General features: G+C 42.6%; 1 protein-coding gene across 3 annotated transcripts in view; it reads right to left on the bottom strand.

Moving 5' to 3' along the window:
• The window catches only part of TMEM150B (transmembrane protein 150B), a 139012-nt gene extending 122141 nt beyond the window's left edge, over nucleotides 1-16871 (bottom strand). The window contains exon 1 of one of the 3 annotated variants that reach the window (XM_073656342.1): nucleotides 16805-16871. The gene's annotated coding sequence lies outside the window, so the exon portion shown is untranslated. Of the gene's footprint in view, nucleotides 1-11682; nucleotides 11810-16804 lie in introns of those variants that run through there. The other 2 variants (XM_073656340.1, XM_073656343.1) reach the window with 2 other exon arrangements.
• Nucleotides 16872-22802: the final 5931 nt, after the last annotated feature.

Below are 22802 nucleotides of genomic sequence, written 5' to 3'. Positions count from 1 at the left end.
TACTTTGCACTGAGGAGGGGCAACACCCCAAAACACCAAGTCTGTAAACTCACATTCTGATTTGGCTTTTATCCTAAGTCATATTTCAAGGCTCGTTAAAGGGTCGATATTGACTTTTAGAATCGCTACTTCCAATTGGTGGCACTAAAGTTCAAGTCCTCTTCCTCTCTGAAGAGGCAATTTGCATATTTAATTTCCCAGAGGAGCATTGCATGGCTTATAAGTCTCCTCACTCTGACATGCCAGGCTTGGCTTGTCACTCACCACAAGGAGAAACGTTATCCCTTAGATCCCATGCTATTTTACTGAAATATCAATGCACCCTCCAGTGTTGCAGCTGTGGCTGTCTGATCATGATGGAAGGCCCTTTATTAATAGACGGCAGACGTGCTGAATGCTTATTGTTAATTTTGAGGGTTCAGTCTCGGGTTTGCATATATACTCATCAAAGCTGTTACAGATACAAATTAGGATTTCTATGGCTTTAGTCACAAGTGGTAATTGGGTAACAACATTCTAGCTGTTAATAAGTACTTATCGACATTAGTCTCCACCCGTAATTATATTATCTCGTAATTGGCAACCTTAAGAACATGAGAGAGAATTGTCATGTTTACTGCATGACTGATGCCTCATAATAAAGCACAACACATTAGTATATACTATTCACGCACTATGTATATATAAGCACAAATACTCAAGTCAATTGATATACTATTAAAAGTGACCATAAAAAAGTTTATACATTATACATACATATACACACTTAAATTTTATAATATAAATGTTTATTATGTGTGTAATTCATTTTATTGTTGTAGTTTTGAACAACGCCATTCATTATAAGGTAAAATGTACTGGAAAATGGGAAAAAAATTCCAGGTGTGACGAAATTGTGAAACAAATGGCAATTTCGCTACTGTTTGGGGAACAGTTGTCTTTTACAGAGTTAATTCTACATTAAAATTGACTCAGCTGCATTATTCTCCAGGTCAGTATGATTACGGCAATATCTAACTTGTCCAGTTTTATTATTTTTGTGATGAAAAAGAAATGTGACTTTTTTTTCAATTTTATTTGTGTCATCAATTTCTGAGACCCGTAACTTTTTTATTTTTATGTAGCCCATCCCAGCAAAAGGTTGGGATGGGCTACAGGACAATATACAACAGCTTGGTGAGAAGGCAACAACTGTTGGCATAATTATTAGAAAATGGAAGAAGCACAAGAAAGCTGTCAATCTTCCTCTGTCTGGAGCTCCATTCAAGATCTCACCTCGTGGGTAAGGATGATTCTGAGAAAGATCAGGAATCAGCCCAGACCTACACGGGTGGACCTGGTCAACGACCTGAAGAGAGCAGGAACCACAGACTCAAACATTACCGTTAGTAACACACTACGCCGACATGGATTAAAATCCTGCAGGGCACGCAAGGTCTCTCTGCTCACCCCAGCACATGTCCAGGCCCATTCGAAGTTCACTAATGACCACCTGGATGATCCAGAGGAGGCATGGGAAAGGGTCATGGGGTCAGATGAGACAAAATAGAACTTTTTGGTATCAACTCCACTTGCCGTGTTTGGAAGAAGCAGAAGGACGAGTACAACCCCGAGAACACTGTCCCAACCATGAAGCATGGTGGGGGAAACATCATACTTTGAGGGTGCTTTTCTGCAAAGGGGACAGGACAACTGTACCATATTGAAGGGAGCATAGATGGGGTCATGTATCGATTTTGGCCAACAACCTCCTTCCCTCAGTAAGAGCATTGAAGATGGGTCATGGCTGGGTCTTCCAGCATGACAATGACCTGAAACACACAGCCAGGGCAACTAAGTAGTAGCTCTGTAAGAAGCATTTCAAGGTCCTGGAGTGGCCCAGCCAGTCTCCAGACCTGAACCCAATAGCAAATCTTTGGAGGGAGCTGAAACTCAATGTTGCCCCGAAACCTGAAAGATCTGGAGAAGATCTGTATGGAGGAGGGGGCCAAAATCCCTGCTGCAGTGTGTGCAAACTTGGTCAAGAACTATAGGAAACGTCTGACCTCTGTAATTGCAAGCAAAGGTTTCTGTACCAAACATTAAGTTCTGTTTTTCTATTGTATCAAATATTTATTTCATGCAATAAAATGCAAATAAATTATGTAAAAATCATACAATGTGATTTTCTGTTTTTTTTTTTATTTTTAGATTCTGTCTCTCACAGGTGAAGTGTACCTATGATAAAAATTACAGATCTCTCCACTCTTTGTAGGTGGGAAAACTTGCAAAATCGGCAAAGTATCAAATACTTATTTTCCCCACTGTAAGTGAGGCGACCAAAAAAAGACAAATCTGAAATCCAAGCGTTTTGTTTTCAGTGTTTAATGTACATGTCAAATAATTTTATATTTTGATAAATCGAGCTGGTCGAGGAGACATGGTAAACTGCCAAAAGTTGCAACGTTTTTTTCTTTTTTTGGATAACAGTCCTCTGTATTCTGCAGTGCTGTTGCTTGTGTGGTTTTGTAACTTGTCAAAAAATAATAGTCTTTTGGGCAAAATACACAAGAAAGGTGCAGAGGATTGCCTAGACGTAGGTGGTGCCGGGAACAGGCTGGAGGCAGAACACTGCTCCCCCATTATTTTTTGCTTTCCTTTTGTATAAAGACAGCTTCATATGTTACTTAATAACCTAAAGCGAAAATGTCCATCATAAGTCAATAACCAGTTAAGATGCAGTGCATCGCCACAAGAAATGTATTCCAGTTGGTGACAAGTATATTTTTGTGACATAAATCATGATGAATTTGTCGTCTGTGATGGCTACAACCCTTCTTAGCTAACCTCAGGGGTGTAACAATCGTGGTTGCACCCTCTGCACCCATGTTAAAGGGGGGCCCGCCAACGTAATTTTCACCTGAATGTGCATCCTTGGAGGCACATTCAGGTGAAATGTATTGCGGCGCAGAGACCCACCAGGCCCCTGCGCTGCAATACATGTCGCTGGCCAATCAGAGGCCGGCGGCTGATGTCAGCTTGCCAGTGAGGAGTGGCGCATGGCAGTGACGGTTATGTACTGCCCATGCCGGCAAGCCAATATCAGCTGCCGGCTCCTGTGCTGGCTGCAGAAGAGTACGCTGTGTGGCATTGGAGCAGAGGAAGGTGAGTAGGTAGTTTTCTTCTTTTTAAAATGTGCTGAAGAAGAAAGGAAGGAGCCCAGGATGGGGGACATTATATCGGGAAGGGGCCAAGGATGAAGGATGAGGAACATTGTACCAGTAAGGGGCTCAGGATGGGGGACATTATATTAGGAAGGGGCCCAAAATGGGGGCATTATACCAGAATAGTGGACAATATACCAGGATGGGGGACACTATACCGGGAAGAGGTCCAGGATGGGGGAAAATGTTATAGCATGGGTACAGGATGAGGGGCATTATTACTGGAAGGGCCCAGAATGGGAGATATTATTACAAGAAGGAACCAGGACAGGGGACATTATCACATGGGGGGAGAATACGTATGTCTTTATAGGATCTAGAATGTTACAAGGGCCCATACATCTGATCAACATGCAGGTGGGGGCTCATGTCCAAATTTTGCACCGAGGCCCATTGGACTCTAGTTATACCACTTTTCAAAAAGTTAGCAGAGCTAGCTGGGACAAAACAAAACCACAAAAGCACAACAAATTAAAGATTTTTTGCCAGAATGCTGGAGAAAACTGTTTCATGCATTAGGGACCACAGTTTCTCCTTTTTAATATACATTGTGTTGTTTTTTTGGAAGTGATAGCTGCTTTTATTGTACTTGCAGAAAGACTACTGCGTTCTTTTTTTTTCTTGGGTATTTTACTGTGTTAATAGATTAAGCTATTCTGCCCATCAATCTACTGAACCGTATGGGTTTCATTACTTTGTTTATTAATGGGGTTTTCCTACTAGAGATATATCTGATATGTTTATGTCCGTTTTTATCACTGCGGTTTTTGTCTCTTGTTGGTGTGTCATAATTTAAATAAACCTGCTTTGTTTTTTATGCTTCTTGGTATTTGGTTTTTACAAAAATTTATTGATAGTCATGTGTGGATCACATACGTTTTTGATGTGTTTCTGATGCAGCACTGCACTAAAAATGAATGTGTTTTTTACCTGCATCTATGGCAAGTTTATGGGGAAATCTGCACATAAAAGTCAGCGTACTGGAAAGAGAAAGTGACATGCTGCGGATTTCAAACACGCACCCCAGGTCAGTTTACGCTGAGATGGACATACTGCCGAAGTTCCCCCTTGAAGACATACAGTATGTATTGTTGCATTGTATTTTAATGTGTAATGTGTATAGTGACATCTGTTATTGGTGATATGCTGTGTTCTGCCCAACATTAGTGGGAGTTAGGGTTAATCTTTGGGAGAGCCCAGAGTGGGAGGGACTAAAGTGAAGGGACAGAGGCAGTATACTGTCAGGAAGTTAGATAGGGCCTTGTGTGCAGTAAAAGCGAACCTATGGTCTGACTAGTGAGCAGAGCCGCATGATGTGGGTGTTCCTGACGTGAGTGGAGACTGAGGCAGTGGATGGCATGATGATGAGTAAAGAGAGAGAGGAAAAGAGAGAAGTGACCGAAGGACAAAGTGATGCACTGGAGACGGGTCCTGGGACAGAATGGCTAACAGTGCAGCCCCGAGTTTATAACTCAGAGAGGTAACGGACCAGGACGGGACAGAGAACATGAGACGAAGAGAGTTCCAAGGCGTCAGAAGCAGTAAAGCTGAGTGCTGGCCATATTGGCAAACTAGTTCCCTTAAGAGGGAAGAGGACGCGGAACCGCCAATTGAGAATAGCACTCTCGCTAACTGGAGTGTAGTACTGTGCTGGGTGGTGTTGAAGATATAGGAAAGAGTGAGCCAGAACCGAGTCATTCTGAGAATAACAGGAAGAATGTATGTGAAGATGTTGAAGATGCTCCATGTGTTAAAGGAAACGTTCGTGAAGTTATGCATCCGGTATCTACTGTACATAGTTCCCACCAAGTTGCTGTTCATTAAAAGACTGTGTATTGTTGATTGGTGGTCTCCCTCGTTGAACTTTACAACATCTGGTCCTGGCCAGGCGAAGTCACCGGCATCAAGTGGCCTGCAAGGGTGTAGCGAAACCATAGCACAAGTCCACAAACCCAGCCAGGACCCCCACCTTCATGTAACGTGCCGGGGCGTAAGAGGCGAGTACTTCACCCATGGCTACCGCCCGTGACACGTTACATAACAAAGAAGCACAGTGGGCACAAGATGTCTACAAACCCCCATGCTGGAACCGTAAGATGTTGCGTTTTTGACGTAGAAAAAGTACGCAGTACCCAAAACTCACCAAAAACTCATTGTGGGCACACAGCCTAACATGTGATAATAAATCGTATTCTCAACGTAAATTATCACTTTCTTCATATCTTTGTTTTCACATTTACTAGGGTAATAACATAGTCATGTTTTCACGTAAATGACAGTGGATTTGTGTACACATCTCAACCCCTAACATCAAATAATGCAGTATTAATATCTATCTAAATATAGTTAGAGAGAATGTGTATGTTTTCTTTTTTTTCCTGGGTTAGTAATAGGGGTGTCTGATACTTCTCCATTACTAAAATCAGGTCTTGATATCAGCTGTGTTTTTTGACATTTCACAGCTGACATCAACCCCTAGACCCATTACCCTGATTGACAAATCATCAGGGTATCGGAAAAACCAAGGCAAAGCGCCAGAATTGGAGCATCTCATGTGATGCTCCACTTTAGGCTGGGAAGAGCCCAATAATCATAGACTTTCCCAGCCTAATAATATCAGTTCACAGCTGTCTGCTTTACCTTTGCTGGCTACATTACAAAAAAATGGGGAGGACTCCACGCCATTTTTTTCATTTATTTATTAGGTTAATACATTACAGTAGAATAAGCTACACATGCTAGGCACAAATTATATATCTGATGGATATATATTTATCTATCTATCTATCAATTATCTATCAATGTATCTGTATATTATCTTTGCACAACTTTAACACATAAAAAAACTGAATTTCTTGAATGCATTTTATTCTTGTTCGTGTCACATGGATGGGCAGGCAAATGTCATCCATGTAAACTTTTATTGGCCCTTGTCATCCGTGCAGCTGGCAAAAAACGGACATGTCTACGTGTGGTGAAACACGGACATGTGAGCAGTCCCATAGGTTAAAATGGGTACATGTGGATAAGTGTCTCCGGTACGTGTGAAAACGGATGCCACACGTACCAGAGACATGTACATTTGAAGGGAGACTAACTGGAAATGCAGTTGCAGGGAGAAACGATCATTATATTCACCATGCAGCTGCTGATTACTTACTGATTAACACTATGGCTGCAAGTAAATGTTTTTACGACAGGTTCCTTTTAACTAATATAAGCATGGGGGAGTGGGCAGTTGGATGGTAGATCCTTTAAATTCTTCTAATAGTTTAAAAATCTTTATCATCCCAAACAAACAGCGCAGTTCTTTACACGGCGTCCAATAGAAAGTTATGTGTGTATTCCACTTTGGAAAAAAAAAGTACATACAGAAGTGCTCCTGATATTCATTATTCATTGTTTCTTTGCTTTTACAAAACTGAAGTGAAATTAGAAGATTATCCTTTGGGATATTCTACCCTCATCACCCATTAATTTAAATTAAACAAATGGAAATAAAATGGGCCAATTCATCAATATTCCTTCACTTTAACAGTGTAGCAGCTTATCATAAAATATTGCTTTGCCGCAGACGTCAGTTATGATTGAGAAAAGTGGTCCCCAAATGTTTGCTGACTTGTAAAATAACAAAAAGAGATAGTACTCGTTGTCCCCGGATCCAGCGATGTCTCCCTGATGCTGTTTGGCTGAGACCGTGATGTCACAACTATAGCAGGCATCCATGCTGCAGCCAGTCACTAAGCTTGGCGGCTTTTGCTGTCTACATCGGCAGAGCTGCTGAGCTCAGTGACTGGCTACACCAAAAACACCAAGCTTCGAACAGTGGTGGGGAGCTTTTGCTGGACCTAGGGATGATGAGTAACAATTGTATCTGTTATTTTACGTGACAGCAACAGTTTTGGAGTCACTTTTATAAAAGTTGAAAACCCCCTTAAAGCGTTTATTTTTATTACAGCACTGGAGTGGTACTACAAGTCCAAGATCCCTGACCCTAATATTATACTTGTCAGTCGCTGTCTTCAGCTCTTCCCAGTGCCACTCTGATACTGCACCGCCATCTCTCAATGTAAGTCTATGAGATCTTCGTTCTGGCATTGTTCTGGCTCTCAAAGACTTACATTGAGTTGTGACTTCTATATCACCCAGCAAACACTGGAGCGATCTGACAGGTCATGAACTGCTGAAGACCGGACGGAGGTGCACCAATAAAAGTGTCTTACTAGGAGTAGGGAACTTAGATTAGTGACGCCACGCCAGCTCTAAAATAAAAAAAACGCTGGAGTGGTGCTTCAACACATTAGCACTAGTGATGAGCGAGCATGCTCGTTACTCAAGATTTATGAGCATGCTTGGGTGTTTTCCGAGTATCTTCAGCGTGCTCTGGTGTTATGTTTTAGTCACTCCGTGTTCATGATTTGCGACTGTTTGACAGCTTTAATACATGTGAGGAATACTTGTTTCTTAGGCATTCCTCACATGTATTAAAGCTGTCAAACAGTCGCAAATCATTAGCACGGAATGACTAAAACATAACACTCAAGCACGCTGAAGATACTTGGCAAGCACTCGAGCATGCTCGCCAAACGGGTTAACAGAACATACTCGCTCATCACTAATCAGCACCCATAGAGTTTATTAATGGATCCTGGTATCCACTCATGTAAGTCCTATTCTCATCTGTGTTTGCAGAATCAGACACTAAACTGAAGGCATCTGCTTTCCATTATTTTTTAACTGATCTATTACTAAATGACAAGGGAAAAAAGTTCGTACAGTTTACTTCCTTTTTTTTACAAAAATAAGTGAGAAAAAAAATGCATAAAAATTAAGCAAAACACACACGGGAAAAAAAGATATGGATGTGTTTGTCTCAGTCTATCCTTGCATATAAGACCACACACTGAGCAGCATTCCAATATACCCATTATTATTATTATAGCGCCATTTATTCCATGGCGCTTTACATGTGAAAGGGGTATACATAATAAAAGAAAAAACATTAACATTTATACATTTTTTCAATAACATCTCTATAGCCTATTAACTATTATTGAAGTTTGATATATAAATGTAATCTATGGGTAAAGTTGAGCACTACAGCTTTGTACATACATGACTCCATGTCCTGAATACATCCTGTATTATATCCTGGCGCTGCAGTCACAATGTTGTCATTGAAAACAGTTGAGAAGATTGTTTGACAACTATCTTTACTGAGCTCCAATGCAATGGTGCACTTTTATTTTCCTACATTAAAGGCAGGAATGAGAGATTTCCTTTCTAAAGCCAGAAGAATTGTGAATGCAGCTCTGGAGCATAAGTTCACAAGTTGCGTTTTTGCAGCGCTTTTTTTTTTTACCCTAGCTTTATTATACAAATTAAAAACTGCTTTTTACAGTATCCGTATAAGCTACTAGATTTCAGAAATCTCATGTACACTCTTGGAATTTTTTTTACACCAAAATCACAGCTCTAAAATAGTCAGCAAGTCACAGATAAGTTGCACAGATGTTTCTGTCTGAGAATTGCCATCATGTGTCACATGTGTAGCCCTAGCCTGAGGTCATTCAGTATTTGCTCAGTATTTTACATCAGTATTTGTAAGCCAAAACCAGGAGTGGAACAATCAGAGGAAAAGTATAATAGAAACAAGTCACCACTTCTGTATTTATCACCCACTCCTGGTTTTGGCTTATAAATACTGACCAAATACTGAACGTGTGAATGTGGCCAAAAGCAGGCTGAATATTGCTAAAAGCATCCATTATGCCTGAAACACTTTCAGCCAAATCACCTATCTAGACATATTCTACATGCAAAAAAAAAAAATAATAATTATTATTATTATATATATATATATATATATATATATATATATATATATATATACATATATATATATATATATATATATATATATATATATATTTTTTTTTTTTTTGTTATTTCTTTCTTTGGGTATTTTTAATATAAATATATATATATATATATATATATATTCATATATATACTGTATATATATATATATATATATATATATATATATATATATACAGTGCCTACAAGTAGTATTCAACCCCCTGCAGATTTAGCTGGTTTGATAAGATGCAAATAAGTTAGAGCCTTCAAACTGCAAACGAGAGTAGGTTTTATGAACAGAAGCATAAATCTTACAAACCAAAAAGTTATGTTGCTCAGTTGAATTTTATTAAATTTTAAACATAAAAGTGTGGGTCAATTATTATACAACCCCTATGTTTAATATATTGTGGAATAACCCTTGTTTGCAATTACAGCTAATAATCGTCTTTTATAAGACCTGATCAGGCCGGCACAGGTCTGTGGAGTTATCTTGGCCCACTCCTCCATGCAGATCTTCTCCAAGTTATATAGGTTCTTTGGGTGTCTCATGTGGACTTTATTCTTGAGCTCCTTCCACAAGTTTTCAATTGGGTTAAGGTCAGGAGACTGACTAGGCCACTCCAACACCTTGACTTTTTCCCTCTTGAACCAGGCCTTGGTTTTCTTGGCTGTGTGCTTTGGGTCGTTGTCTTGTTGGAAGATGAAATTACGACCCATCTTAAGATCCTTGATGGAGGAGCGGAGGTTCTTGGCCAAAATCTCCAGGTAGGCCGTGCTATCCATCTTCCCATGGATGCGGACCAGATGGCCAGGCCCTTTGGCTGAGAAACAGCCCCACAGCATGATGCTGCCACCACCATGCTTGACTGTAGGGATGGTATTCTTGGGGTCGTATGCAGTGCCATCCAGTCTCCAAACGTCACGTGTGTGGTTGGCACCAAAGATCTCGATCTTGGTCTCATCAGACCATAGAACCTTGAACCAGTCTGTCTCAGAGTCCTCCAAGTGATCATAAGCAAACTGTAGACGAGCCTTGACATGACGCTTTGAAAGTAAAGGTACCTTACGGGCTCGTCTGGAACGGAGACCATTGCGGTGGAGTACGTTACTTATGGTATTGACTGAAACCAATGTCCCCACTGCCATGAGATCTTCCCGGAGCTCCTTCCTTGTTGTCCTTGGGTTAGCCTTGACTCTTCGGACAAGCCTGGCCTCGGCACGGGAGGACACTTTCAAAGGCTGTCCAGGCCGTGGAAGGCTAACAGTAGTTCCATAAGCCTTCCACTTACGGATGATGCTCCCAACAGTGGAGACAGGTAGGCCCAACTCCTTGGAAAGGGTTTTGTACCCCTTACCAGCCTTGTGACCCTCCACGATCTTGTCTATGATGGCCTTGGAATGCTCCTTTGTCTTTCCCATGTTGACCATGTCTGAGTGCTGTTCACAAGTTTGGGGAGGGTCTTAAATAGTCAGAAAAGGCTGGCAAAAGAGATCTTTAATCCACACATGTGAAGCTCATTATTCTTGGTGCCTGAACTACTTCTTAATACTTTAGGGGGACCAAACAGAATTCTTGTGGTTTGAGGGGTTGAATAATAAATGACACTCTGAATTAACTTTTAACGTTTAAAAAAAAAAAAACAACAATATTTGCTGCAGTGCATTTCCCACTTCCAGGCTGATCTACAGTACAAATGTCACAATGCCAAGTTAATTCCGCATGTGTCAACCAGCTAAATCTGCAGGGGGTTGAATACTACTTGTAGGCACTGTATATATACGTGTGTATGTATGTATAGTAAAAATACCAAAAAATTGAATTAAATATAATGCACCAAATAAGCTCCCCATAAAGAAAAATGGATATAAAAACTTGTTTTTTTATGGAAACCAATTAGTTCTGTCTCAGAGTTTATAAAGAAAATCCTCAAAAGAATAGAAATATAGTCCTTAGTGCAATTGAAAATCAACATGAGAGAGAAATGCGTCCTGTAAAGGCTGAAATAAATCTTTGATGTGGTTTTGGATCGAAAGTGATCCTTAGGGCTTGTCCAGACGTCCGGGGATCTCGGTCCGATCACGGAATGCAATGCACGGACTGGCCGCTGGTCTCCCAACCAGAGCATGGTGGCTTCATAGATTTCATATGAGGCTGTCACGCTCGGGTTGGGAGAGCCGTGGTCAGCCCGTGTATTGCGTTCTGTGATCGGACCTATTTGCACGGATGTCTGAGTGATTCCTTACTCAGGGCTGACCCTGCATATGAATACAGTAGAGCCAGCCGACCACTAATTGCATACACACTAATATATAGATAGACAGTATCGGACTGGAATGCTAATAGCCCACCAGTAACCAACTCCAGGACCCCACTTATCAGCTACATACAAATGTGACATTATCCTCAATCACACATTTATATAACAATGAACCAGGTAGATTGTTACATGAATAAGATGCCGGCTTTATCTGTACATAGTGATTCAAGTATATAGTGCCAAGTACTGCTGATATAAGAGGGTGGTGGCCCACCGGAGGATTCTCCTGTGGGCCAGTACAAGCCTGTAGACAGATAGTTGTATATATAGACGGATTTGCTACGGTTCACACATACCTTGTGCTGTTCTCTCTGGGATTTCCTTCAGTAAATCACTCAGCTTCCATTAGAGCCAGTTTGGTTGGTGTGACTTATTAGTACAAGGCACACCCACCAGATGACATAGGTAAAGGAGAAAAGTCCATGAACTGTACAGTAAGTCACACAACTTAGTTCCTTGTTGTAATGATAGGTGAGTCAGGGTCATTACTAAGTTCAGGACTGTTATAATAATTATCTATGTGCACAAAGTAGCAGATTCCTGTACAGTATATATATCAGCGATATGAGGTGTGACGCTTTCCTGCAGGGAGATCTATAGCATTGCAAAACCCAACAAGCGTCAACATACAGGAGTGACAAGTCATGTTACCTGACTTACTGTAAGGCGATACTGGACTTTCTCACACTTGCATTGTCATTTATAAACTTTTTTTTAAAAAAGTAACGAATAAATGGTAATCTGATCACAAGAGTAAGTTTTCATTTTTCCTCCCCTTCTTCTAAGAGCTATAACTTTTTTATTTTTCCATGGACATAGCAGTACAAGGACATGTATTTTTTGAGGGACGAGTTGTAGTTTTGAATGACAATTTTCATTTTACCATATAAAGTAGTGAAAAAATCCAAGTTGAAATGAAGAAAAAAAAAGAAAATGCAATTTAGCCACAGTTTTTTTGGGGTTTTGCTTTTACGCTATTCATTATGCAGGAAAAATGACCCGGCAGCATGATTCTTTAGGTTAGTGCGGTTACCATGATGCCAATCTTGTTTCTTCAGGTGTATTGAGTGAAAAAGCACAATACTGGCACTTCGATATTTTTTTCTCTTTATTGCATTTACCGTATGGGTTAAAGGTGTTTGAAAGTTCTGATCGCTGGGGTCCGAATTCCGTGGCAACCAGCAATCCCGAAAACTGGGGATCTGAAGAGCCTCAGCTGAATGGAGCAGTGGTCGATCATGCGCACTGTAGCTCCATACAATCATAAAGGGGTTACCCACTACTCGGACAGCCCCTTCTCAATTACTGTTTCCCTCTTGTAAATTAATAACACCTATACTCTAGCGGTGTCGGCACTGGCTCTCCCGGGGATTGCATGACACTTTCACTCTCGCTTCTTCCGGATGTATGTGATTTGTCTGAAGGCAGGGAGAGTGAAGCCAGCACTGATTGGCTGCAGGGATCACATGACGTAACAATGTCACGGAATCCTGAGGAGAGCCAGTGCCGACACCACTGGAATGCGCCAGCACCAGAGACAAGTATACGTGGTACTATTTTACAAAGGGGGAAACATAGGGAGCAAGAAGGGGTTGTCCAAGTCATGGATCACCCCATTAATGGGAGTGGCAGATATTGCCGAGCGCTGCGCTCCACTGGTCTTCTGCACTCGCATTACAATGAATGGAGCAAGAGTGCGTATGATCGACCAATGCTTGCCAGTGACATGCAGCATATGGCAGTGACATAATGCGCTGCCCATACAGGCATGCCAAAGTCAGCTGCCGGCTACAGAAAAGGATGTCGCACAGCGTGGGAGTGGGGGAAGGTGAGTAGAATCGTTTGTTTGTCTTTCAAATGTGCTGGAGAATAACCAAATAGCCCAGAATGGGGACAATATACCCAGAAGGGGCACAGGATGGTGGACATTAGTGCATGGGGCAAAAACATGCATGTCTTTATAGGATCCGGAACGCTACAAGGGCCCATACATCTGACCGATAGAATAAAAGGCAGTAGGTCGGCACTCCGTGTTCTAAGTTTTGGAGCTCGTGGAGGGAGAATGCAAATAGGAGAATGCAAATAGAGAAAAAGGTTCCGGCACTCTCGTGTTGAATAATTGCTTTTTATTCAATGCATAGAAATCCAATTAGACATTTCAGCCCATCCCAGGCTTTTATCAATAATGATCACAGGCATGTGATTTCCAGAGGTCTCCAACTAAGAGTGGGTGGGAACCTTCATTATATATGCTCAGTGAATACATACATTCCATGTATAAATGTAGGCTTTTCTAAAATAGTAACAAATAGCAGAATACATAGCTGCATAATAAGTACAGACACTCCCTGCATCCAATCAGCTTAGTCACATAGGGTATGGAAGTGGAATTCCATATTCCAGTATAAGTATTCAAACGATCACATGTTTCAAGTCCCCTAATGGGACAAAAAAAAGTTTTCAATAATATAAAAAATATAAATATTTGAATCACCCACCTTTTACATTAAAAAAAAAAGAAATAAAAATACAACATATTTGGTATTGACGCATCTGTAAAAGGCTTGTCTAAAATTGATTAACCCATATGATTAATGCCATAAAAAGAAATGGCAGCCCAATGGTACCCCATGATCGTGTTGCTTGGCACCAATGGGAGCCAGTGTGTGCGTGCATGTCAGCAATGGCAAAATTTAAATGTTGAAGGGTTTAAATCTTGAGACTCTTAAAGCCACCCTCTATCCTGGCAGTGAAAAGGGACTATATATTGATCAAGCATAGTCAACCTGTTTGGTACCCTTCATTTGCCTCCTCCACTCAGATTGCCATTTCTCCAGCTTCTAATATGTCCACAGCAGTGGCATTGGGAGAGCAGTGCTTAGTCTAAACCACGTCTCCCCTGCCTTTCCTATCCTATAGCACAGGTGTGGTTTACAGTTACCACTGCACTCACCCTAATGAGGTGACCATCTTGGAAGCAGAAAGAATGGAAAGTCAATCTGAGCAGAAGAAAAAAATTAAAAATTGTGAATCTTAGCCAGACATGAACTCTTAGTTTTCGTGAATCAAAGTAACCATGAGCAGCGGCAAGACTTGGTGGTGGACCAGGGGAAGGTGAGTACAGCATGATTAACTGCTTTATAATAACCTGCTTCCTGGGACATTTATTTACTCAATGGGAAGAACCCTTTAAAAGTTAAATTTAAGACTATGTTTCCACGATGAGCTTTTGCACCTATTACATAAATTAGATTACTTGGGTTTTTTACTGGTGCTTTTGAGTCCGTTATTTTACATGTGTTTTTATTGATGTTTTTTGTCGCTTGTTGCTACGTCATGTTTTAAATAAAGCTGCTTTGTTTTTGATACTTCCTGGTATTTGGCTTTGACAAAACTTTATTGATACAGACAGTCATGGGTGGATTACATGAGTTTCTGATGTGTTTCTGTCTTGGAAATGCCCAAAAAACACATGTGCATTTTTTACCTGTGGATTTTCTGCATCTAATGCAAGTCTATGGGAAAAATCTGCACATAAAACTCAGTGTACCCACAAGAGAAAGTGATGTGTTGTGGATTTGAAAAACGCACTGCAGGTCAGATCACACTAAGTAAAAAAAGAAGCACAATGGGCAGGAGATTTCTATAAATCACGGCCTCTTTGCTGGAACTGTGAGATCGTGCGTTTTTGATGCCGCAAAAATACATCCAGAAAACAACAGTAAAAATTGCCTAAAAATTAGCTTTTCCTATCTATTAAACAGTAAAATACAGACAGCATATGGATGGCAAAAACACAAAAGAAACTCAAAACTAGCACCTCCTAAGAATGAAGCAAATGTGAAGAGCTGCAAGCTGCTGTGACTGTTATATTCAGACCGAAGGGTGCAGCAGCGCCCTCTATGAGCTAAGAGAGAGATTTTTTGTTGTGGACAATCGGTCCACTTTAAAAAAAAAAACAAACAAACATGGGAAAAGGCACATGGATTGTAATGACTCAGTGATCAATCCATAATAATAATGGATAGCACTCATACGTGGGAATGTCACATGGTCTGAAGATCTTGTCGAGTTTTCAGTCACTAGATAGACTGGCGCATGAGCAGGGATGGGATCTAATATTGCAGCTTAGTCCCATTCACTTCTCAAAATTATAATAAAGAAATGTGATACGCCACATCTAATGTGATGCGCCAATTCTGGGGAAGCTGAGGGCTGGTCTTATTAGGCTGTGAAGGGACCAATATCCATGGACCTTCCCGGCCTGATAATATCAGCCCCCAGGTGCCTGCTTTACCTGTGCTGGTTATCAAAATTAGGGTGGGCCCCACATAATTTTTTTTTTCAATTATTTATTAGCGCAATACAAGTACAGTAAAATATACATGCACGGCTCTAATTATATATCTCAAGAACATTTATCTCGATCTTTGCACATCTAACACCTAAACACCTGTCATTTCTATTCTGTATTCTATTCTGGTATGTGTCACACAGACGGGCACACGGATGTCACATTTAATGTCATCCGTGTGTACGTGTGTGGGACGTATTGACAGCCGTGCTGCAGTAAAATCATGGACATGTCCACGTGTGGGATACACAGTCCATGTGAACACATAGACATCTTTGCAGCCCCATAGGTTTTAATGGGTCTACGTGTGTAAGTGTCTCCAGTAAGTGTGAAAGTTGATCCACATATACCAGACACACTGACTTGTGAAGTGTGTCTAACTCAGTAATGGATCTTACCATCCTGTGTTCACTGTTTAAGATGTGGTACAACCCCTTAGAGAAATTACCTCTGTGTTTAAAATCAGAAATCCAGCAATGGTCCACAGATTTCTAGAAGGCCATATCTTGGATCCAACCAACACAGATCAGAAATATATTCATCTGCTTGAGACCTAAGTATTCGTTTGCATGTCAAGATTTAAGGACCTCATGAACATTAGACTGATGTCTGCCGAATCCGCCAATATAAACAGGTTCTGCCGATGGTCTAATATGTATGGGACAGTCGGTCTGACTGATCATCGGGAGAGATGTCGATCGGACATTTCTAATTTTCGATTGCTGATCACATTGTTCTCTCGGAGATAAGCCGACGGCTGACAGTCGGTGGCTTTCGCATGGAGAACACAGAAGCTCAGCCAAACAAGTGCTCACATGTATGAGAGAGTTGGCTTAGATGGCTGTCAACCAATCGCCCAAAGCATCGTTTTGCCGACAGCCTTCTAATACTGGATGTATGGCCAGAATTCGTCTGATCACTACAATATGAAAGGAAAATGAAATTTAAAAAGAAATCATACCTGACTGTATAATACAGTGGTCAGCTACAAGTTCATTATACTTTATCATACATCTGAAAATGAATGAGATCTTGTTTTCTTTTTAGGAACAAATGTGACGTACCTTCCATGCACAGGACCAGTCTTGGTCCTTTTCTTTAGGCTCAAGGCAAGCAGTTCCTGTTGTCTTCCCTCTTACTAGCAGCAGTAAAAAAGCTGGTTTTATGTGGCTTGTGAAATCTGATCCGTGGAAGGCATGTTTGCAGAACCATGTGTATGTACACAACAGAGTTCAGTATGCCACGGAGCCTGGTAACCATAATCAAAAGAGAAGATAACAGAAGGTCACAAATGTTTCTAAATAATGAAAAACATTTCCAGCAATCATACAAAAATGTGTTTGGAAACGTAACATTAAATTTACCCAAATTGAAGTGCTACTGTGGTCACTGCCAGGTGGTGGTGCCTATGAGGACACCAATGCCCATCTGCCTCATAAGAGGACAGTAGTGTTGTACAGGATGTGATGGTCACCATTGTTTGCTCCAACGGTTAGACCTTTATTATATGCTGGGATAAGTATTATGCATTCCTATATTATATATGTTCCCACTTTGGCTGTATCCCTTTTTGATGTTTCCAAAAAAACATATACCTTTTTAATTTTCCATCAACAAAGTCATCATAAGGCCTTGTTTTTGCAGATGAGTTGTATATTTAAGAACACCATGTAAGTTCTTTTTGGGATGAAATGATCCGGTAATTTTTGCTTTTGTTCTTTTGGGTATTGTTCTTCAGCATTCACTGTGCAAACTAAAGGCCCGCATACACATTAGATTAATATTGGTTGAATCTGCCGATATCGACTGGTTCGACCAACGGTCTAATGTGTATGAAGATATCGGACGACCGATGGTCAGGAGAGAAGTCGATTGTACATCTGATTTCGGACTGCCGATTACATTGCTGTCCCTGAGATAAGCCACCGGACGATGTGTCAGTCACCGGCTTTCTCATAGAGAGCACAGGAGAGCTTGGGCAAGCAAGCGCTCCTGTGTATGGGAGAGTCGGCTGAGATGTATGTCGGCCAAAGCATCGTTCAGCCATCTAATGTATATGGCCAACCTCATTTGTGAGTCCAACTTGAAGAGGATAAAAGGTGGCACATGTTTGATTTCAACTTTTTGTTCTCATGGGAGATGAGCCTCCACCACCGGCTTACTGCCCTCTTCTTACTGATAACATATGCAAGCCTTGTTCTTTGGAAGAATAGTTTAGTTGCCCAACAACTAATTTATGGCCACCGTAAGTCTGAAAACCTACATATTAGATGGTAGTCGGCCGAATGATGATATGGCACATTGTTTGGCTGGCAGTTCTCTCACCCGACTCCTTCTTAGAAGTGATCGTTCTGCTGAGCGCTCCTGTGTTCTTTATGAGAGACATGTCACCAGACATCTCTGGGGATGGCTTATCTCTAGACAACAAAGGGATCAGCAGTCCAAAATCAGACATGCTGGTTCCTTTATGCCCAACAATCATCTGTCGGGGGCCCCCCATACACATCAGACTGTTGGCTGAATCTGTCGATATTGACAGGGATTGGCCTTTAGTCTAATGTGTTTGGGAGGCCTTAAGAAGATCTGTTGTAAACTTTCCAAAATTCATAGGCGTCAATTCATCCAGAACGCCATTTTTCACGCTGGTCTTGATGACATGTGCAGTGGAGTAAGAAGTGCCTAATTCATTAAGGGACGCTCACATCTTAACAGATTTGGAGAATCTTCCAGGTGCCATGTCCCATCGCAAAACTGTACTCTTGTCGGGGACTAGGGTATATTTCTGTTGTAATTTTTGCCACCTTTTATAAGTAAATTATGATAAATTTGTTAGCTGAGAGGGGGTATATAGCCAAGTATGGCCACGTTTCACCCAATGCTCAAAAAGTGTAAAAACGAAAATAAGCCACAAAAACCTAAATTTTTTGCGCAATTATGAAACATTTCAAACAGTTCCACGACATCTGCTTGATAAATCGAGACCGTACTGTTTCCATATTTTGTGATTGAATGTAAAGTACACATAAAACTGCCTGCGGTTGGCGTGGTTAATATATGTAATAACGAACTTCTCATGAATCATAGGGACAAGTCAGGAATTATTATTCGGGGGGCGGGGTGGGGTGGTGGGTATATGTGCTGTGACCCCCAGTAATCATTACATTATTTTCTGCAGTGTGCAGTGCCACTTTGGCTCCCTAACAGCTTTCTTAGCATCACTCAGGACAGATGAGAAGTGCAATCCAGTGCGAGCTGTCAGGATTCTCTGCTGCCAACTGTAGAGGCCACGTTGGTGGTCTGACGTGGCCACCGGACCAGGGTCCTGCAAATCTTTTTGTTTAAGGCCAGGTACCAGCAATCCGACGATCCATTTATTTTCTCCCTTTTTAGCAATCAAGTCTGTATGTGTAATGAGTGCGGTGCTGGACTCGCCGTTTGCCGTCTCCTGGCGTTTTCAGAAGCGCTCTGGCACCGTGTGACTTTGTTTGTGACTGGCCTGATCACACAGGGGGAAATTTAAAAACTCACCAGAGCGCTCCTTTAAATAAATTTCACAACTTTTCAAAACTGAGGTGTCTATAATAAATTTGGGTGGAGATTTACTAAAAAAAAACTGTGCAAGGCCCACATTCTGTGTACAACATTTATTAAAGAGGATTTATGGTTTCAGACCCCGGCTGCTTTTTGTATTATTTTTTTCAAGAATGTGCCTTCCCCACCTTCCCCGGGTCCTGCACTGAGCCAATGTGGCTGCTCCTGCCTGGTGTCTGTTATTGTCTGCAGAGCTGATGTGGCGCCCCTGAGGGTTCAGTCGCCACAGAGGTACTGCACCTCACTCAGAGGTGTGGTGTCTCCCTTCTCTCAGGTAAGGAGGGAGTGCTGCACGGAACCCCAGACACCTGCATCCAACACTACACTGCTCCAGGCCAGCAGGAGGGGCGACATGCAGAGCGCAGCTGCTGAGCCCTGTCCCTGGCTGGAGTGGGGGGAACCCAAAGGTAGGGGGAACCAGTAGTGGGGGTGGATGGAGGAAGTAGTTTAGGGAAGCACTCATACAGTAAAGATATAAAAAGAAGCCATCTTAGAATAGTGCAGTCCAGTCAGTGAGAGGAGAGAGTGAAGACAGTCAGGAAGCAGAGTCTCAGTCAGAGCTCTGCTCCCCAAGCAGGGCCTAGCCTCATAGGCCCAGGAGGGGAGCAGGGAGGAAGCTCCGTTCTGAAGAAGGGATCCTAGGGGGTACGGCGAGTGCAGGCGGCACCCGTACACCCCGAACCTGCCAAGTGTCAGGAGGATCTAGGCCGCAAGAAGGGGACCGGCCCCTGGCCCAGTCGTGCAGCTTCAAGCCTCGGCTGGAAAAACCAGAGGCTTCTGACTTCTATAGCTGAAGTCAACCTCTCACTTAAATCCAAGTAAGAACAAGCAGGTCTGTGTAACTCCGACGGACAGGGGGGACCTCGCAGCACCCGAACAGGATTCACAGTGGGAAGCGCAGGGCAGGAGGGAGTAAAGACCCAGCGTGAAGTCGGTCTAGGAAGGTACATATGAAAGTGGGGTTCTGCAGGTACACCCGAGCTGCCTGAGGAAGGACTGAACCCCTGCCCGGTGAATGCAGTGCAACGCGGGAGGCTTGCACCAGTACAGTGCACCTGTGAACTGTCTAAGAACTGTGAGTAAATCTTTGATGACTGCACTGAGCTGCCTCCGCTCCTTTATTTCGCCGGTGCCATTTCCCTCCCTGCACTACAACGCCCAGCGCCCCTCAATTCATCCACGCTGCCCTGAGGCCTGCTCCACCTGTGGGGAGCCATTCCATCACAAGCTGCCCTACCATCTGCTTCAGAGGACTGTCGCAGCGCTGGTGATCCTCACCAGACACCACAGGTGGCGTCACGAAAAATCCCAAAAACCCCATATAGAAGTTTCCCCTTTTCACTGACTCACTGACCGCCCTGGGTCACGGACCGGGCCAGCCTCCGTGATATCCCCCGGAAACCAGAGGCCCGGCTGCAGAGTACCCCACGGCCCTGGGGGCGAGTAACTGACGCCACGTCAACTGCACTGCAACCAATAACGGCTCCTACCGTTAACACAGGCTGCGCTCGCTGATTTGTTGCAGAGCTGCAGAAAATAACAGAAATTGGATCAGCGCTGCACCTGGGCGGGGTGAGTAAGGCACAGTTTGTTTTGTTTAATTAAACTGCAGCTGGGTGTGGTTATACAAAACTGGAAATCCACTTTAAGGCTTTGTGAAAAGGCACATCAAAAATAGACAGACATAATGCACAGCAAAGTAAAAACGACACTGCTGTGCACATGATCAGTCCTTTAAAGGTGTTGTCCAGGCTTGGGGCGTTTAAGTCTGCAGTCCCTCTATGTGACTGCAGACTTGTGAATCCTCACGGTGAGCGCAGTGCGTGCTGTCAGGATTGTCCGGTGCTGGGAGCTGCCAAAAGAATGCGATTTGCATACAAGGGGTCACATGTCGACTAGACGTGTGCAGCCTCACTCAATGCAAGTGAAATTAGCAAGGCCAGACACGTCTAGTTAGAATGTGACGGGAATTATGCAAATTGCATACTTGGGGTCACATGACCTGGCGACGGAGACTCCTGACAGGTTGCTGTGAGGATTCACTACTCTGCAGTCACATAGAGTGAACCCCAAGCATGGACAACCCCTTTTAGGGGTGTCCGAGGCCGTGTGCCTGTCAGAAATGCACCCCGGTAGGTTTCTACTGGGCCAGTTTCGTCCATGCGATTTTAAGAGCTCCAAACTTTTTCTCATTTAGGGTATGTGCACACGATGCAGAAATGAAGCAGAAAATTTCTGCATCATTTCTGCATCTCCCTGGCAGAAAAAACGCATGCAGATTGTGCATGCGTTTTTCCTGCAGAATACATGCGGATCCACATGCAGATTCACATGCGTTTCCGCATGCAGATTGACAAGCGCTTTCCAGGCGATGTTAGCATCACCTGGAAAGTGCTTGATAACTAGGTCACACTATATAAATCCATGCAAACAGCATGGATTTATACAGTGTGAACCGAGAGAGTGTATATACTTACCTCCGATGGCCCGCGCTGTCCTGCTCACTCCGTTCTCCCGGCTGCCGGCAACTTTGAATTGAAAGACCTGCCGACGTCAGCGTCACGTGACCCGTCACATGACTCTGACGTCACCGCAGGTCCTACAACTCACTGCAAGTGCCGGGAACCAAGCGGGAGCGCTGCGCGGGCCGACAGAAGGTAAGAATACATTTATTTTTTATTTTATTCTTCTTTTTACAGCTTTTTTAATGGTACCTGGGTGTGGATGAGACTCTCCTCTCCTCTACACCCGGGTACCATCCGCACATTAGAACGCACCAATTACGCAAGTACAAATGCTGTCTTGCGGAATTGGCGCGTTCTAATGCAAGTCAATGGCGGCGAAATCGCCGCGTTTCCGCAAAATTAATTGACATGCTGCGGATTTTTGACCGCAGCGTTAACGCTGCGGAAAAATCCGCATCATGGGCACAGCACATGCGGATTTCCATTGGGGAACATTGCTGCCCTTCTACCATGCGTTTTTCATGCGTTTCCGCGGCGTTTACGCAACTGCAAAAACGCCGCGGAAACGCATGAAATACGCATCGTGTGAACACAGCCTTAGATACTTATATATATTTTATCCCTCTTTTTTGTGATACTCAGAACCTAAGTGTTTTTTTCATATTTTAGGACACTATAAAAGAAATGCATTTTCTTAGTGCTGTTTGTAAAGCAACATTTATTAATGGGTGAGGTGTCTGCTCAGGGAATTGCTAATTACTAGTTACTATATCTAACCTCCATATTACACCCATACAAACCAAGGAGCGGATAAGAATGGACTGTTCCCAAGGAAACGCCGCACCACGCGCTGTACGTCATGCCGTAAGGGGGAGGAGCCGTCTGCCTCAGCCGATGACTGACATAAATTTAGACCAATGGAACTTGAAAAAGAGTTTGACTGACGCCGAATACAGCCTATTAGAGACTAGAGATCAGACGCTGCTCTCCAATGAAAAGCGCTGCT

Source organism: Phyllobates terribilis, unplaced genomic scaffold (genome assembly GCF_046119375.1).
Source record: "Phyllobates terribilis strain yellow unplaced genomic scaffold, ASM4611937v1 Scaffold_12__6_contigs__length_324123572, whole genome shotgun sequence".
NCBI classification, from domain to species: domain Eukaryota; kingdom Metazoa; phylum Chordata; class Amphibia; order Anura; family Dendrobatidae; genus Phyllobates; species Phyllobates terribilis.
This window is presented reverse-complemented; position numbering and strand designations above follow the sequence as displayed.